The sequence below is a fragment of the Amblyomma maculatum genome, chromosome 3 (genome assembly GCF_055883805.1).
Source record: "Amblyomma maculatum isolate TAMU_Amacu chromosome 3, ASM5588380v1, whole genome shotgun sequence".
In the NCBI taxonomy this organism is placed as follows: Eukaryota; Metazoa; Arthropoda; class Arachnida; order Ixodida; family Ixodidae; genus Amblyomma; species Amblyomma maculatum.
The window spans coordinates 45,589,625-45,602,092 of NC_139346.1; the positions used below are offsets into that span (position 1 = coordinate 45,589,625).

General features: G+C 42.4%; 1 pseudogene; it reads left to right on the top strand.

Annotated features, from left to right (window-relative positions):
* Positions 1 to 4,290: 4,290 nt before the first annotated feature.
* On the top strand, positions 4,291 to 10,108 carry LOC146194678 (uncharacterized; annotated as a pseudogene).
* The last annotated feature ends 2,360 nt before the right edge of the window (positions 10,109 to 12,468 follow it).

Here is a 12,468-nt window from a genome sequence, read left to right on the forward strand (position 1 = left end):
AGAATGCAACCAAGTATTCAATTTTGGCTTGTGTATAACGCAAACCGTAAAATTGGTTATTCATTCTGTCGCTTTTAATATCGTGCTGCTTGGATTATATATAATTGCCTAATTACATCAGATTTCGAAACCGGCGTCGTCTGCAGCACGGATCGGCGAGCCGTATATAGCCTTCTTTTCATGGTTTTGCGGTCAGTTAACATATATAAAAAAGCCGAACTACAAGTACGTGGCGAAGAACCGATCGAACCGAATAAATAAATCTCGTGTCCAACATATGACGCCGTACAATCGACGCTATATTATATATGCATACACATCTGAGCAGCGCATTTCCCTAAAACTGAAATGTACAAGAGCCCTTACTGCGAGATTTTTCTCGCACTTTTTACAGCAATTTCCGTCCGCACGTACATCAAAAATGTATTTTTAAGTACGCCTAAATTTTCAATAGTCCGAAAGCCTTATACAATTAACTAATTAGGCACGCGATGGGGAGCCATATCTTGCTCGCCCATTTTCTGTCGCGTATTTCGCGGTGAGATGAGCTACATCTCTATAGCTCATTTTCAACCACGTACTATATAGTATGTAGAGATATCGTTCCGACCCACGTAGCAAAATAAAACGGCAAACCAGGCAGCCAAGCGGTGGCTGGTGAATATCGCCTTAGCGCGCATCTGCAAATACAACCTGTGCTTCTCCCATCCCACGGAAGTTTTTCTTTTCCTCCTTTTTTTTTCTTTCTTTTTTTTAAACCTGTAGCCCCCTTTGACGGCGACGGTGGCCAGCGATGTAGTACTCGCGGCGCTCGCTTTTGGCATGCCGTCTGCTTATGCGTGAAAACGAAAAGCCGCCACCAGCTGATGTGCTCGTGCCTGCAGGCGCGTGCGTCGAAGCGCCGGCGGCCGAACGTGCGCGCGCCTTCTTGCACACGGCCAAACACGGTACCGACTGTCTCTTTTCTTGAATAGCAAAACACGCATATGGTCCATGTGCTGCGTATGTGCAGCACAAAACAAGTGACCGGACCGTTCTAACGCGCATTTGCTGTCGAGAAGCGCACCTTTCATGTTCCTCTCCGCGCACCGCTTTATTCGGCTGCCTTCGACTTCTTTTACGGTAACCTGATCCGGCCGTGAACTATGGCAACACCGTCGCTGCCGTTCGAATGCGAGTTGGACCATCACAACAGCGATCAGAATGTGAAATGTTACCGTGTTGCGTTAAATACCGACGGGGAGGCATACGTGTGGCTAACTAGTTACGGTGTCGCATCGAGAACGTCGTGGATCGTCGACTGGGAAGTTCTCAATCCTAAAAGGTATGGAAAATTTGTTATTACCTGCGTACTTAGTATGGCGCTTTATTTATATTTATTCTGTAAATTTATTACAATATACATATGAATTCATGGATCGCTTTACAGACACTGCAATATCGGACATATTTTTTTTGTCCTTTTTGTTCTCTATGCGAGCTCCGAGACTTTCCATTGAAGAAAACGAGGAGAACAAAATGTGAATTTGTAATCTTCACAGCACTTCTGAAAGCGGCCGCGCATCGATGAAGTGTGCATCACTCGATCGGAGCACGCACCTAGGAAAAAAAGAAAAATGAGCTCTCGGATTAACCGTTCGATTTCTCGGGTTGCAATTCTCCACAGGGGTTTCATTTAGTGGTTAGTTGCGTTCTTTTTTCTATGTTTCGGAGGGGTACCCACCTGATTGTATCGGAACTAATCATGAAATCCTTGTCGTCTGCAGCGACGGAAAAGCAAAACTAAAGCTATAACTCATGATGATGATGATAGTTATCACCAACACAGCTGGCAGTTTTCGCTCGCCGTCGCTGAAGACGGCAAGGATTAATGAATAATTCTGATAGAATAGGTAAGCACCCCACGAAAGCATACCAAACAACAAAAGTTGCATCTCAATATCTCATGCTTGCGCGAAACCGAAGAAAAAAACGGTTCGGCCGGAAATTTTTTTCGGCGTGCTCCAGCGCAACAACTGCCGCGTCTTAATTATTACACGCAATCCCAAGCGTCAGCAGCGCTTCAATAAAGGTTATTAACATACATATTTAATACACAAATTTTGTTTCTTTACGTGTATGTAGTTATGTTACATGGGATGCCATTCTTCAATATCGGATACGCATTCGTCACAACAGTATAAGCGCTAAGTACGAAAGCAGCGTAGATCCCCAATCTAGATCCCCATTGTGATCTACATTAGCTGTTGTGTGGAAAAGTCATTCAATATGCTAACAGTGCGTTGAAAATAAAAGTTATTTTCCTAACTGCATTACTGTTGCAGAACTAGCTGGCATTATCTCGCGTTCACAGATCCAGCTGATGTGTTTTATTGCGATCGTTTAAGATTTTTTTTTGTCCTCTATGCGTGTTTGGACTCCCACAAAAGAAGAGTGTAGCTATAAGGAGAGCACGACTCCACTTCGTATTTTTAGTATAGTTTTGTTAGTCCCGTAGCCGCAACCAAATTCAATTTAAGCATCTTTATTTATGCGGATTGCTCGCGGTCACCTGTCCTATAGAAAAGCGACCACGCGGCGCTGAAGCTGCCGTATCTTGCTTGACGTACATAAATTAGTTGTGCGTCAAGGTCACAGCGTCCAAAATGTTACGTCTGTCATAAAAGGACTACGCAATTATGAACAGCAAATGATCCTAAATATCAATACATCTCCTGATAGGCTGGCTTCACCACATAGCAGCAATGTCGTGCAAAGAAACGCGCATTATTTACATCATTATTATTAGTATTTCTATAAAATTAAATCGTATAAAGCAAGAAATTTTGTTAACCGCAGGAATAAATAAATTTGCACTTTTTTTTTTACAGGATCACATTTCATAAGAGGTGGAAGTGCCAGCAAAGCAATAAAAACAAGACTGCTGGCCATACAGCCACCAACTGTCTGGCTTTTGTGGACTATAAGATAAAAAACCATAAGAGACACAAGGCTCCGCGATCCATACTTGAAAAGGAAGAGACCCTTACATGGCATAGTGAAGGTCAAAGATGACCATAATCACGCTCCTAAATGTGCCGATGGACTGCGCCTCTTGCGCACCACATCGGACACGCGAGCCACATTTCACAGCTACTTTCAAGATGGCTTCACAGCAGCACAGGCCATGACAGTACACCAACAGAAGCTTGAGTCAGAGGATGGCGCAGCCGAAAAGCTTGCAAATGGAGCATTTAATCCAAGTGCAAGCACTGTGTGCTACTGCTTCAGTCTGTGGCGAGACCAGCAATTCGGCAATGCTGTGGACCCAATCAGCAAGCTAGTTGAGAACGCACCACAGTATCTTGAGAAAGGTAAGTTGTGTTAGATGGGAGCACGTGTATTTCTTTTTTATGGAATTAGTGTGGCTCAGAAAACTACTGGACTTCAAAAGCTTTTTCATTCTTCCCTTCTGTTTTCGCATATATTTCTGTGTATGTGATTACTTTCATTTTTATGGTAGGGTATTTCATATATATTTTCTTCACAAGAATCATCACTAAACATAGCGGTATGCCATGCTATCGCAGGGGTAACCTCGTTGCTATGTAGTGAATACTGTTCCTTTCCCTTTAGTTTTCCTTAACTTGAGTACTTATGAGTATATTCAATCAAGCCGCAGTGGCAGCTTTCGGTAAACATATAGCATGACGAAAAGTCACATACATGTATAAACCAGCTTATTGCCCCGCCTCCTCTGGTCTGCATCGCTAAAGCTGTGTGGTATCCAATAAAACTGCACCGTCCAGATTTACTCCTACAATGCCAGAACAAGGCTGGCCTACAGTCTGATTTTCATTATCGGTAACATCAAAGTTTACCGTCAGAACAGAGCAACATTACTCTGCTCAGTGGCATTTCTGCCTCCCTTCTGGCTCTTAACATAGCATTAAACCCACGAGCATGCAAATGTGAAGCAGCTGAGCCTATTAGCGACATATGGTTGTCTTTTCTTAAGCCTCCTGTTATCTTTTCTAAAGCATCCTGTTATCTTATGCAGCCATCTTGCATAAAGAAAATGATTGTGCTGGTTCTGATTCGATATATCAAAACATTAAAAGAATTTTTGAATATATTTCATTGCCTTTTGTGTGTGTCAGTGACAACCGACTACTTCTTAATGTATATCTTTCCTCGTCTGCTCAATGCCATCATAAGTAAAGCTGTATTGTGCATTTTACAGGGGTCGATGGGAGAACAACCAGGACGGAGGATGGCACCTGCTGGGCAGCTCTTGTGGTGACGCAAGTTATGGCAAGAACTCAAACACTGAGTGCTGCGGGGTAAATCATTTTTTGTAGATTTCACGGCATCGTGTGATGAGACACAGAGCAGCCTAACAGTTTTTCTAGCAGTAACTGCAGTTGGTGCAATGTCATTGGCTGTGCTTCTCCATAGCTCGCAGAGCAGTGAAAGCTACAAGGCTGCATTTAGTCTTCTGAAGCAAACCTCCCCAACTTGCTTTGGAGGTACTCATGTAAGTAACAATTATTGTTCAAAACATTCACGTCTCATGAATTATATATATTGCAGCGGAAAAGAACAAGAGTGCCCATGAAACATTTCTTTCGTGCATTTTGTTGTATTGCCACCCTTGCTGTAGGGGCAAAATAGGGAGTGTAATGTTTTTGTCCCACCAGTCACTTAATTTAATTAAGCCATGATGGGGGGCATCTAGGAGGTTCAGTTCACTTGTTAAACACTCTTTGTGCTATTTAGCATAAATGATGCAGTTCTTTATTAAACCAACAAAGCTACAAATATTACTTTTTATTTTCTGCAGGCACTACAGGCAATCATGTCTGACAATTCTGCAGCCGAAAGGCTGCCTTGCGTACATTTTGGCCTGAGGGCAAGCAGCTTCTCTGCCATTTTCATGTCGGTCAGGCCGAATGGCGTTGGCTGCATTCTTCCCGTTAAACCAGCAGGGACGAGAAGGGAGACTTGATGACTACATTTCAGAAGGTGAATGCAATTAAACAGCTATTTCTTTTGGTTCTGGGTTTCCAAATTCATGGAGAATATCACCTCAATTTTTTCTGTAAGTTCCACCTACAAATCGTTGTGGAATCATTGTGGCTATCAGATATACACCGCAAGATAAGCGTCTTTTATTTTTTGCAGTAATAAAACAAATTATGCCTGACTACATTTAGCACGTTATCTACTGATTAGTATTAAAAATATGCGCATGAATAGATAAGCAGACACAGCAAAAACACTCCTGTAAGTGCTGCGGTAGCAATGCAAGGCTACATCACGGAGCACTTTCATGTCAATGGTCCCTTTAAGCGGTATCAAAAGTTTTTAATCTTATCCATCGCACTATAGGATTTTCAGGTACACTTTGTTCAGGCCTATGTAACACAACACACCACATGTTGGACTTTTTCTTTCTCACGCAGTTTTTTCTTTAAAGGCCCAGGAAAGGTACAATACTAGTCTGACAGTCTGTGCAGGGCAGTACAGACATAATGTCCATTACGAAGTGCAATTAAAAGATATTAAATAAGAAATGCAATTTTCGCTTTAGGGCACAGGGACAAAGTACAGCAGGTGTTCGAAATGCATCTCATGTCTTGTTTTTTCTTGAGCAGTATGTGTTCAAAATTTAAATTCACATATTTATAGCACGTATCTGCCGGATGTGTTTAACTTTTTAATTTTATCTCGGCCGACATGTAGCCTTGCATCCCTGATAAACAACAGCATGCGTGCCTGCTTTGTACCAGCTTTTCTCATTCATGGTTCCACCACAGATGACTACACCCATGTTCACAATAGCTTAAAAGCAAAAGCAATTGCAAAACTTGTCCTAGCTGTATTGCCTTAACCTCCTTACAATCCTAAATAGGCAATGTCTGATAATACCCTTCGCGCATTGCAGGATGTACATTTGAGAATGACGAGCATGTCATTTGCCGTGTGATGACAGGGTCGCATCAGAAGGAGATAAAAACTTAATAGGAACAAATTCATCTGAATAGTATGGCACAATAGTGTTAAAAGGTCCCCATGGTCACTTGGACCCTTGGCACACCTTATCGCAAACATTGACACGTTCGTTGCCTTAACATATGAAAAATTTAGTTTTAAATAGTTGCACTGTGTTTCTCAGTGCCACAGCTGAGTGTTCATTAATGTGGGAAAATAGCTTCTGAATTATGCATCGTGTCCGTGGAAAGAACACATTGTAGATAGGGTTCTTCATGGTTCATGTTGTTTTTTCTTTTTCTAAGTGACATAAAAATCAGAAATGGCTAGGAGATTGGTTTCTTGAAGAATACACAGTAAAATGAACAAGTGTTTAGCGTAATCACCAGCATGCTGGGCAGCACATCGACAAGAGGACTTGTCTTCGTCCTCTTGAAATGTTGGCTAGTGCACTGAGGCTTCCAGTGCTCGTTTTGCTTTGTGTGACTAAAGTGAGAAAATGTATTTCAAAGAGCCAGCATGCTGACGGCTTTCAATGCTATGTAATTAACATGAGTTTTGTAGGCAAGGTTATCAGTAGTATAGTACATAGCATTCTAGGATATGGCCATGCTGACTATTATAGAAATTGTCTTGTGCTAGTGGAAGGAAGCAAAATAACGGCTGATCAGCAATCTGTTCATTGGAAAAACATGTGCCCACATAATTCAACATCTGGATGGCAGCAAGTGTGCAAACTGTGAATTGAAAAAAAAAAAAAATATATATATATATATATATATATATATATATATATATAATGCAGTTTGCACAGCAAACGTTGGAGATAAGGCACCTAAAGACCCACACAATCTCTGACATCATTAAAAGTGCAGAATATGATTATTAATGCTTCACACAGGTCACGTCTTTGTAAGTGAAAAAAGAAAAAAATAACTCTGGCAAACACAGTAAACAGAAACGGCACTATTCGAAGTAACTGTAGTAAGGTGACAGTTGACAGAAAATTGCAGTTGCTAAGCATTTTGAAGCATTATACTGATCAGTGTCAGAAACCTTACTTATCCTGCAGCATCACAAGTAGTAGGTGACACTAACCTCAGTACACAACAGCAGAGAAAGAGACTCAATCTAAATGCTTCCACCTTGGTGTGATTAAATAATGCAAATATTGGACAGTGTACCACATGCATTTTACAACCTCCTTTGCAGATAATGTATGCATCAACAACCGAAGAAATGAATGCTGCCATGGCAGAACTTCGGAAGAAGTCGAACAAGGCTTACGTGGCACGCGTTGTTGCCTTTTTGGAGCGAAAAGAAGAGTGGGTGCTCCTTTATCGGAATGAAATCATCACGAGAGGACATAACACTAATAACTTTGCCGATGCCTCGATAAGGGCACTAAAAGATGTAGTGCTAGGCAGACATAAAGCCTTTAATGTCGTTGCCCTTGTTGATCTGATTACAACCACCTGGGAGAGCCACCTACAGAAGAGGCTGTTGAAGCATGCGCACAATCGTGTGCCAAGCCACAATCTGCTCTATGACAAGCTCCTTGAAAGAATGCCTCAAGACGCTGCTGCAAACATACACACCCTTGGCAACCGCTTATTTCAAGTCTCCAGCGGTAGTGAAAATGAGAAAGTGTATGAGGTGTCGCAGGACGTTGGCACTTGCACCTGCCGAGCGGGCCAGCAGAGGGTGTTTTGTAAACATCAAGCGCTAGTGCACAGGACATATGGGGGATGATTCCCCAATGCTCCTGTTGTCAGTGCCCAAGACCGCCACCAGCTGGCATGGCTCGCCCTGGATGACAAGTGCCAGCACCCTTCCTTTTTTCGTGACTTTCGTGAGCTAGCATGGGATCAGCCAGGGAGCAGCACAGGCAAACCAGATGATTCTGCCCAGCCACAGCACTCGCCACAAGATGCGACAATGTCACTTGATGACACAGCAGAAATCGAGTCATCACATGTTGCTGTTGAAGGGCAAAGAAGTCAGCAGTGCCAAGAGGTATGGGGCACATTCACTTCCTTTATGCATTACAATATATTTTTTCATCTCTTTCAGACCTATTGAATGCATTTCCCTAACGCACATAAATTTCACTCGAAAGTAGCTGAAACCTCTGAAAACTATAACTGGCTTCACAGTAACTAACCTCCACATTGCCAAGTTCATATTCCAGCAAGAAACCAAATTCAGCAGTATCATAAGAAAAACACCAATAATAGAAGTGTAATATCCACCTTACCCTGTAACTAGAACGAGTATTTCTTGCTTCATATCAAGCTGTGCTGCAGTACTGCATTTTGTGAGCATGTGAAATAATTCAGCGAATACAAAAAAAACAGTTCTATTTGCTGAGATAGTAGACCAATAATTAGCGTTACTTAGTCTGCACACAGAGTATGAACCTAATGTATATAACTTCTGTGAGATTAGCATCGCTAATACTGCAAAGCATGTGAACATTCAGGTCTATTCATTGCAGGAAGTTCTCCAGCTTGCCACAAGCTTCAAGTGCTCTAATTTGACGTAGTGCACTGTTGTTCTACTTTGCTATGGTGAATTGCCTTAACTCCTTGTGATCTTCCACAGTGCAATGCACATAAATGCGCACAATTGTGCGCAATGCGTCAGAATATTTGGGGCATTTAAGCTTTGCCTATAAAGAATTGATGTGACAGCATTTATGGCTTCCATTTTCTAGCTTCCCTTGATCTTTGCATACATGCATTTGCTACTCGCTTGATCACTGATGTCTTAATTTGTGCCTCTGTTGTCTCATGCATAAGCATTAGCTTACAGTCATACATTAATCTTTATGACACAGATATAAAGCCCCGCTTTAAGGGTGCTATGGGAATATGATTACGTGGCCAAGGGGTAGCACGCCTGACTTGGGTTGAATTCAAGGCTCCTTGAGGGTTCAATTCCAATCTCAAAGGAATGGCCGGAGTTGACAGCTCCTGTCAACTAGGCCATGTCATGTGGTCTCGTGATGCCATACAACCCAACGCCGGAACAGTGCAATGCCATATCACCTGCCAAGTAACAGCTTCCAGAGGCATGGTAATGAATTTTAAATCATAATGGCAAAACTGGTGCGAGATTTTTTTTCAAATGAAGCCTTTAACACTACCAAGTTAATTAAAATGTTAATGAAAAAACCCAAACACATGATCCTCCAATTAAGATTAACCATATAAGCAAGATAAACGGATAAAAAGGGTAGCAAAGTGGATGTGATGCTGGGGCGCAGTGAAAAAATTACAACAGAGCTTTAAATCAGGTTACCGGGATATTTTCACTTTCACCCAGGATGCCGGTGAAGTCCTAAAGGAGGTCACACAGGAGCTCTGGCGACATCATTCTTTGGCTGGAGACAACCCATTTTACCTGACTCTCCTTGAATGACACGACACCTGGCTCTACTGAAGAGAGCACGCACAGAGCCACAAGTAATTGCAATACATCTTGCTTCTACTGCAGCCAAAGCAAGTTCACAGCGGCGCGGTTGCACCATCAAGGTGCAACCAACTGCAATTGCAAGGCGCCGCCAAGGGGTAACGCGAGGCGCAGCCAGAGTACATGCCGGTCGACCTTTGAAAACCCTTAGCAACAAAAAGACGAAGCGGCCTCACAGCTTGCATCAAAGCATCCAGAATGCAGTACCACATGTGAAGTCGCATGGAACTGGACCCTGAACTAAAAGGAGCTCTTGCACAGCAGCTGAGTAGGGCTTGTTGCACTAGCAGTGATGTACATTTTTTAAAGCATTAGCTATGCTTAGAAAGCACTGTAGCTATGGTTTGGCTTATGTTTATGAGGTTTAACATCCCAAAGTCCCAACCACTTCACTACCGCGGTGGGCCACATAACAAGTGAAGCTTTGAGTTGGCTGTTCAATTAGCGTTAAGTCAGCATATGGTTTTGTGGATGTAGAAAGCTGTGTGATCTATGGCTTGGCTAAGTTCATACAGAGGCATGTGAAATATTGTTGTGAACATTTCTGCATGAATGATTATTGGACATATGCAATGAGATACCGGATATCCAGTTTCATCCAGAAATATGGTGCAGCTTCATTAGAGGCAATAAGCAAAAATGCCCCTATGTTATACATTGTTAGTGCAGTACATTAATGGTTCATCATCATCATCATCATCAGCCTGACTACGCCCACTGCAGGGCGAAGGCCTCTCCCATATTTCTCCAATTAACCCAGTTCTGTGCTAGATCTATTTACTTGACCCCTGCGAATTTCCTAACCTCATCCGCACACCTAACTTTCTGCCGCCCTCTGCTATGCTTTCCTTCCCTTAGAATCCAGTTTGTTACCGTAAGCGACCATCGGTTATCCTCTCTTCGCACTACATGTCCTGCGCATGTCCATTTCTTATTCTGAATTTCCGCTAGAATGTCGATAACTTGAGTTATTTCTCTGAACTACTCTGCACACTTCCTATCTCTTAATGTTACCCCTACCATTTTTCGTTCCATAGCCCTCTGGGTTGTCCTTAACTTAAGTAGAACCCTCTTGGTTAGCCTCCACGTATCAGCCCTATAGGTGAGTACAGGTAAGATGCAACTGTTGTATACTTTCCTCTTGAGTGATACCGGTAAGCTGCTAGTCTTAACCTGCGAGTGCTTGCCAAATGCGCTCCATCCCAATCTTATTCTTCTTGTTATTTCCTTTTCCTGGTCCGGATCTGTGGTTACTACCTGTCCTAAGTAGACATATTCGCCTACTACTTCCAGTACTTCGCTACCTAATGTAAACTGCTTTTCCTTCCCGAGGCTGTTGAGCATTACCCTAGTCTTCTGCATATTGATTTTCAAGTCTACCTTTCTACCTTTCCTCTCTAGGTCATCAATCATTATTCGTAGTTCATTCCCTGAGTTGCTTAGCAAGGCAAATGTCATCAGCAAATCGCAGATTACTAAGGTATTCTCCATCTACCCTCATCCCTACCTGCTCCCATTCCAAGTCTCTGAATACCTCTAAGCAAGCTGTGAATAGTACTGGGGAGATTGTGTCTCCTTGCCTAACTCCTTTCTTTATGGGAATTTTGTTACTTTCTTTATGCAAAACTAAGGTTATTGTGCAGCCATTATATATATCTTCCAGCACTTTCACGTACGGCTCGTCTACCCCCTGGTTTCGCAACGCCTGCATCACCACCGAGGTTTCAACTCAGTCAAATGCTTTTTCGTAATCAGTGAATGCTATGTATAAGGGCTAGTTATATTCTGAAGATTTTTCTATCACCTGGTTGATGGTATGGATATGATCGATAGTAGAGTACCGTTTCGGAAACCTGCTTGATCCTTTGCTTGATTGCAGTCTAAGGTTGTCTTGATTCTATTAGCGAGTACCTTAGTAAATACCTTATAGGTAACAGACAGTAAGCTAATTGGTCTGTAATTTTTAAGGTCCTTTGAGTCCCCTTTCTTATGAATGAGAATAATGCTTGCATTCTTCTGTTTCCGGTACTGTCGATGACACCAGGCACTGCGTATACAGGGTGGCCAGTTTTTCTAGCACGATATCCCCCCCCCCCAAATTTGTACTTATCTGATTTCCTCCAGCTGATTTCCCCCTTTTCATAGTTTCTAACGCTTTCTTGACCTCGTCCTTCGTCACTGGTGGAACGTCTGACTGTTTTTCCCTACAGCCAATCTCATTACGGTCCTGACTACTTTGGCTACTGTAGAGATCTATATAGAACTTCTCGGCTACTTTTACTATCTTCTCCATGTTTGTGATGACGTTGCCCGCATTGTCCCTTATCGCATACATCTGGTTTTTGCCTATGCTCAATTTCTTCATTACCGCTTTAAGGCTTCCCCCGTTTTTAACAGCATGCTCAATTTTATCCATGTTATACTTCCTTATATCGGCCACCTTGCGCTTATTGATTTGCTTTGATATCTTGGCCAAATCTATCTGGTGTGTTGGATTGGAAACTTTCATACTCTGGCGTTTCTTAAATCTTTCGTCTCCTTAGACAGCTTACCGTATCCCCTCTAACTATCCTACCGCCTACTTTTACAGAGCACTCAGTAATGATATATCTGAAATTATTGTTCATTAATTCTAGGGTAACGTCCTCGTCCTCGGGTAGAGCTCAATATCTATTCTGTAGCGAGATCCTGAACTCTTCTGCCCTCCCCGTCACCGCTAATTCGTTGATGGGTTTCTTTCTTACTAATCTGTTGCGTTCCTTCTTCAGATTTGGGCTAATTCGAGACCTCACCATCCTGTGGTCACTGCATCGCACTTTCCCGATTACCTCTACATTTTGCATAATGGAGGAGGTTGAACACAGTATGAAGCCAATTTCATTTTTAGTCTCCCCGTTAGCACTTTTCCATGTCCATTTCCGCTTCTTCAGTTTGTCGAAGAAGGTATTCGTGATTCCTAAGTTATTGTGCTCTACAAACTAACCAATAACTCCACCCTGCTATTCCTAGAATCAATGCTAT